The sequence below is a fragment of the Triticum urartu genome, chromosome 4A, assembly GCF_056163025.1.
Source record: "Triticum urartu cultivar PI428250 chromosome 4A, HENAU_Tu73, whole genome shotgun sequence".
Taxonomy (NCBI): Eukaryota; Viridiplantae; Streptophyta; class Magnoliopsida; order Poales; family Poaceae; genus Triticum; species Triticum urartu.
Window position 1 is genome coordinate 312,420,880 of NC_141876.1, and position 7,377 is coordinate 312,428,256.

Genomic DNA, 7,377 nt, shown 5'->3' on the forward strand with positions numbered 1-7,377 from the left:
CATTGGTGCCACTCAGATGATGCGCAAGTAGTTCTTTATAGACCCGCGGGTTTGTAGTTAGTAGATAGATGGCTTCATCTCTCTCTCTTGATTCTCAATACAATAGTCTCTTGGAGATCCATATGATGTAACTCCTTTTGCGGTGTGTTTGTTGGGATCTGATGAACTTTCAGTTTATGATCAGTCATATCTTTTTATATCCATGGAAGTTATTTGAGTTTCTTTGATCTCTTATATGCATGATCTCTTTCTTCTCCGATATTTTGGTTTTGTTTGGCCAACTTGATCTATTTATCTTGCAATGGGAAGAGGTGCCAGGTAGTGGGTTCGATCTTACGGTGCTTGATCCCAGTGACAGAAAAGAGAACCGACATGTACGTATCGTCTCTACCAAGGATAAAAAGAGGGGATCTATATCTATGCAATAGATAAACGGATCTTGTCTACACCATGTCATCGTTCTTATTGCATTACTCCATTTTTCCATGAACTTAATACACTAGATGCATGTTGGATAGCGGTCGATGTGTGGAGGAATAGTAGTAGATGCAGGCAGGTTTTGGTCTATTAATCTTGGACGTGATGCCTATGTAATGGTCATTGCCTGGATATCGTCATAATTATTTGAGGTTCTATCAATTGCCTAACAGTAATTTGTTTACCCACCGTTTTCTATTTTTTTCTCTAGAGAAGCCACTAATGAAACCTACGGCCCCCGGGTCTTTGTTCCTCATATATTTCTTTGCGATCTACATTTCCTTTGCATTTTTATTTAGATCTATTAAACCAAAAATACAAAAATACTTTGCTTCCATTTATTTTATTTACGATCTATTATTTCAATCTACTACAATTTTCTGGCATCGTTACCCGAAAGGGATTGACAACCCCTTTAACATGTTGGGTTGCGAGGTGTTGTTATGTGTGTGCAGGTGTTGTTTACGTTGTGTTGCTTGGTTCTCCTACTGGTTCGATAACCTTGGTTTCTTCATTGAGGAAAATACCTACCGTCACTATGCTGCATCATCCCTTTCTCTTTGGGGAAATACCGACGTAGTCCTAGCCGACAGGAGCTTTTCTGGCGCTATAACCAGAGAGCAATCAAAAGGAATTTCTAGCGCCGTTGCCGGGGAGGATCTTCTTCATAACCAGGTACCTAATCACAAATCTCATCTCCTCACAATTTACATTATTTGCCATTTGCCTCTCATTTTCCTCTCCCCCACTTCACAAAAATTTGTCGTTTTATCCGCCTCTCTTTTCCGTTCGTCGTTTTCTCGCCATGTCCGATATCAAAAGAGCTAAGGGTTTTCTCCCTGGTCTTAATGCTTTGGATAGCCCCTCTGTCCTCTCTAGGCTCATAAACAATGATGCTATGGAAGGATCTACCGGGGTTGTTAAGGAAAATTTTAACCATTGTGATGAAGATGATCCCGAAATATTTTGTTATTTTCTTGATGACTCTTTGAAAGATGCTTGGGATAGGTTGTTGAGGATTCGAGCTAGCTATGTGCCCCAATATCATATAGAGATATACTTGAAAAAAATTATGATGGTTTACCTTCTTCCTTCAAGCAAGTTTTAGATTCTACATTTGAAAATGATTTTCTTGAAGGGGATGACATTCATACTTATGAGAAGATGAAGGCCGTATTTGGGCCCCCTAGTGAAGAAAATGTTGAATCAACTACTCTTATGTGCTTTTATCATAATGAAATAATTAAATAGATGAAGGCTAGTTTAGATACGAATTTTCGCAACATGCTTAATCTTTCTTCCGCTATCAATGGCCTTGTGCTTTTACAAGATAGGAAATTAAATCCCATGGATAAAAAAAATTCCCTTTTCTTTCAAAGGAACAAGGATGACAAAACTTAGATCCTGGCTTTATGCCTAGCTAAGGGCGTAAAACTATAGCGCTTGTTGGGAGGCAACCCAATGAATAAAATTTTATTTTTCTTTCTTTCTATTATTATGTGTTAGCACAATTATGCTACTGTTATGATTGTATTTTTTATGTTTTAATTAGTTATTTTTCCAAGTAAAGCCTTTAGGATCTTCTTGGGTGATAGTTGTTTGATCTTGCTGAAAAAATAGAAACTTTTATGATCATGAAATTAATTTTAATTTTTTTACCAGAGAGTGATAAAATACCCATTCCACTTGCAGTAGATCAGTATACAAATTTCTCAGGTCTTCCTAATTGTTTAGAATTTTTGGGGTTACAGAAGTATTTGAAATACTCAGATTGCTACAGACTATTCTGTTTTGACAGATTCTGTTTTCTTTGTGTTGTGTGCTTATTTTGATGGCTCTATGGTTTTCTTTTATGAGTTTTTGCCATAGGAAAGTTGGAATATATTAGCTATAATACAAAAACAAAATATGAATTGGTTTCGTACAACACTTATAGTAGTGGTTTATTATTCTTATACTAATGGATCTCACGAAAGTTTTGTTGAGTTTTGTGTGATTGAAGTTTTCAAGTTTTGGGTTATCTTACGACGGATGAAGGAAGGATGGAAGAGACTAAGCTTGGGGATGCCCGGCATCCCAAGCTATTATCCAAAAATAAGCAACCAACTAAGCTTAGGGATGCCCCTGAGTGGCATCCCTGCTTTCTTCCAACAACCATCGGTATTTTACTCGAGACTATTTTTTTATTCGTCACATGATATGTGTTTTGCTTGGAGCGTCTTGTATGATATGAGTCTTTGCTTGTTTTATTTTGTGTTTTAAGTCATCAATCCTTGCTGGACACAACTATTTGAGAGAGGCAAAATTATGTCATGACTTCTTAGAATTGTTATCTATGCTTCACTTAAATTTTTATGAGCAATGGACTTGCTCTAGTGCTTCACTTATATCTTTTTGAGCACGGTGCGCTTAGTATTTTTGAAGAAATGCTCTCTTGCTTCACTTAGATTTATTTGAGAGTTAGTAAAATTTTGAAGAAATTCTCTCTTTCTTCACTTAGATTGTTTTGAGAGAGAGAAATATTATACTCATGAGCATTAGTTATATTTGTTGGAGCTTGTCAAAAGCAACACATGAAAATTAGTCCCAAAGTGATAGATACGCAAGAAGGATAAAGAAAAGAAAAAATGTCATGAAGATCATTGGAAAAAATAAACTTGATTCTTAGTAATAGTTTTGAGATATGATGATGTGATATGTGAGTTATGTTGATGAGTAATTATGCTCTAGTAGGAATATTAGTGTTAAGGTTTGTGATTCCCGAAGCATGCATGTATAGTCTCTCGTTATGCTATGATGTTGGAGCATGATTTATTTTTGATTGTCTTCCTTATGAGTGGCGGTCGGGGACGAGCGATGGTCTTTTTCTACCAATCTATCCCCCTAGGGGCATGCGTAGTAGTACTTTGCTTCGAGGGCTAATAAACTTTTGCAATAAGTATATGAGTTCTTTATGACTAATGTGAGTCCATGAATTGTATGCACTCTTACCTTTTCGCAATTTGCTAGCCTCTACGGTACTGTGCATTGCCATTTCTCACATTAAGACATAGTGAAAACTTCACAGGTGCATCCAAACCCCGTGATATGATATGCTCTATCACACATAAGCCTCATTATATCTTACTCAAAACAGCCACCATACCGACCTATTATGGCTTTTCTATGGCCATTCCGAGATATATTGCCATGCAACTTCCACCATTTTTGTTTTGTGACTTGAGCATTCATTGTCATATTGCTTTGCATGATCATATAGCTGACATAGTGTTTGTGGCTCAGCCACCGTTCATCATTTTTCATACATGTTACGCTAGATCATTGCCAAAGGCATTTATATAGTCATATTTTGTCATAGGTATCGAGTTGTAATTTTTGTTTCTTTTGAGTTATAAGTAAATAGAAGTGTGATTATCATCATTATTCATTTTTAGAGAAGTGCCCAAGTAAGGAAAGGATGATGGAGAGTATGATTCCCCCACAAGTCAGGATGAGACTCCAGACAATGAGAGAGAAAAAGGGGAATGAAAAAAAGAAAGAAAAGGAAAAAAGAGAAAAAAATAGAAAAATAAAATAATAAAATAATAAATAAACAAAGAGAGAATGGGCATTGCTAGTATCCTTTACCCCACTTGTGCTTCCAAGTAGCACCATGTTTTTCATATGGAGAGTCTCCTATGTTGTCTCTTTCATATACTAGTGGGAATTTTTCATTATAGGATTAGATGCACACCCACTTTGTTTTCATATTGAGCTTTCATACACTTATAGCTCTTAGTGCATTCGTTGCATGGAAAACCCTACTCCTCACGTTGATATCGATTGATGGGCATCTCCATAGCCCGTTGGTTTGCCGCATCGATGTGAGACTTTCTTACTTTTTTGTCTTCTCTATATTTACCCCCATCATCATACTCTATTCCACCCGTAGTGCTATATCCATGGCTTGCGCTCATGTATTGCGTAAGAGTTGAAAAAGCTAAAGCGCGTTAAAAAGTATGAACCAATTGCTCGGCTTGTTATCGAGGTTGTGCATGATAACCACTTTGTGTTAGGAAGATAGAGCATGAAAAGACTATATGATTTTGTAGGGATAACTTATCTTAGCATTGATATTTTGAAAGACATGGGTGCTTGTTGATATGCTTGAGTATCTAAATTATTATGTCAACACTAGACTATTGCCTTGAATCACATAAAAGTCCAATTGTCCATGCTATAAAGAAAAGAACATGATATGACATGTTAAACAACACTCCACATCAAAAAAATTGTTTTTATCACTTACCTACTCGAGGGAGAGTAGGAGTTAAGCTTGGGGATGCTGATACGTCTCCAAAGTATCTATAATTTTTGATTGTTCCGTGCTGTTATATTATCAATCTTGGATGTTTTATAATCATTTTATAGTCATTTTATATCAGTTTTTGGTACTAACCTATTGACATAGTACCAAGTGCCAGTTTCTGTTTTTTCTGTGTTTCTTACATCGCAGAAAATCAATATCAGACGGAGTCCAAATGCCACAAAACTTTATGGAGATTTTTTATAGACCAGAAGGAACAAGTTGGGCCCTGGTAGTACCTGGGGGGAGTCCCGAGGGGGGAACAACCCACCAGGGCGCTAGGAGGCCCAGGCGCGTCCTGGTGGGTTGTGACCACCTCGGGTGCCCCCCGGACCGCCTTTTTGCTCTATAAATACCCGAATATTCCCAAAACCTTAGGGGAGTCGACGAAATATTCATCCAGCCGCCGCAGAGTCCAGAACAACCAGATCCAATTTAGACACCATCTCGGATGGGGTTCACCACCTCCATTGGTGCCTCTCCGATGATGCGTGAGTAGTTCTTTGTAGACCTTAGGGTCCGTAGTCAGTAGATAGATGGCTTCATATCTCTCTCTTCATTCTCAATACAATGGTCTCTTGGAGATCCATATGATGCAACTCTTTTTGTGGTGTGTTTGTTGGGATCTGATGAACTTTGAGTTTATCATTAGTCATATCTTTTTATATCCATGAAAATTATTTGAGTTTCACTACAGGAATCAGCTACTTTGCCATCTGCCACGAAAGACGGTAAAGGCATGGATGGCTGATGGCAAAGGTCTTTGCCGTCTACCGCGGACGGCAAAAGGGAACAGCAAAGTAAGGTTCAGCAAAGAGCTACTTTGCCGTCTGCTTCGGGCGGCTGACGGCAAAGCGGCCTTTGCCATCAGCAGCGGACGGCAAAGAGTGCAGACGGCAATAAATGCGCTGTTACTCCGTTAGGTGGTTAACGGCAGGCCTTTGCCGTCCGCCGCTGACGGCAAACTTCGGAAGGCCTTTGCCGTCCGCCGAATGATGTCAGCCGACGTCACTACACGGCAGGCCTTTGCCATCCGCCACTGTAGGCAAATTTTTTACTCTTTGCCGTCCGCCGCCGACGGCAAAGCCTTTGCCGTCAGCCACTGTAGGCAAACTGACCAAATTGGTCAGCCTCCCAGGAAGCACAGTTGCCTGCCACGTGGCCTCTTTGCCGTCGGCTGCTGATGGCAAAGAGCCCTTTGCCGTCGGTGGCAGATGGCAAAGAGCCTGCATATTGTCTCTTTTTCTGTTTTTTTAATCCAACAATCTTCATAGCAAATATATATGACATATATAGATATATTTAACAACAAACATATCACATATCCAGCACATAATTCCATATACATATTACATAGCAAAGTTTCATCAACATAGCAAGTTCCATCAAGTTCCATCCATACACGTTGTTCCATATACATATTACATAGCAAAGTTTCATCAACATAGCAAGTTCTATCATAGCAAGCTAGATACAATGCAAAGTTTTAGCAAAGAAAAAGCAAGCACTCCATCATAGCAAGCTAGCTTCCATGAAGTGAGTGAAATCTGCAAAATGGTAAATAAGAAAGTTAGAAATAGGTGAATAGAACAAGAAGAAGACTAGAACCAGAAGTATATGTCATTTATGAGCTAACTTAGGTGAAATGGATCATATATGAGCTAACTAAGTTGAAATGGGTTGTTTATGAGCTAACTTAGTTGAAATGGATCATTTATGAGCTAGCTTAGTTGAAATGGGTCGTTTATGAGCTAACTAAGGTGAAGGGCATAGTTTTTGAGCTAACTAAGGTGAAATGGATCATTTTTGAGCTAACTAAGGTGAAATGGATAGTTTTTGAGCTAACTAAGGTGAAATGGATCGTTTTTTAGCTAACTAAGGTGAAATGGATCGTTTTTGAGCTAACTTAGGTGAAATGGATCATTTATGAGCTAACTTAGGTGAAATGGATCATTTATGAGCTAACTTAGTTGAAATGGGTCGTTTATGAGCTAACTAAGGTGAAATGGATCGTTTTTTAGCTAACTAAGGTGAAATGGATCGTTTTTAGCTAACTTAGGTGAAATGGATCATTTATGAGCTAACTTAGTTGAAATGGGTCGTTTATGAGCTAACTAAGGTGAAATGCCACGTTTCTGAGCTAACTAAGGTGAAATGGATCGTTTTTGAGCTAACTTAGGTGAAATGGATCATTTAAGAGCTAATTTAGGTGAAATGGATCGTTTTTAGCTAACTTAGGTGAAATGGATCGTTTAGGAGCTACTCTAGGTAAATTGGGTCATTTTAGAGCTAACTTGGATAAACTGGATCATTTATAAGCTAACCTAGGTAAGATGGGTCATTTTGGAGCTAACCTAGGTGAAATGGGTCATTTTGGAGCTAACCTAGGTGAAATGGGTCATTTTAAAGCTAACGTAGGTAAAATGGATCATTTAGGAGCTAATCTACGTAAAATGGGTCATTTTAGAGCTAACTTGGATAAATTGGATCACTTATAAGCTAACTAAGGTAAAATGAGTCATTTTAGAGCTAACTTAGGTAAAATGGATCGTTTA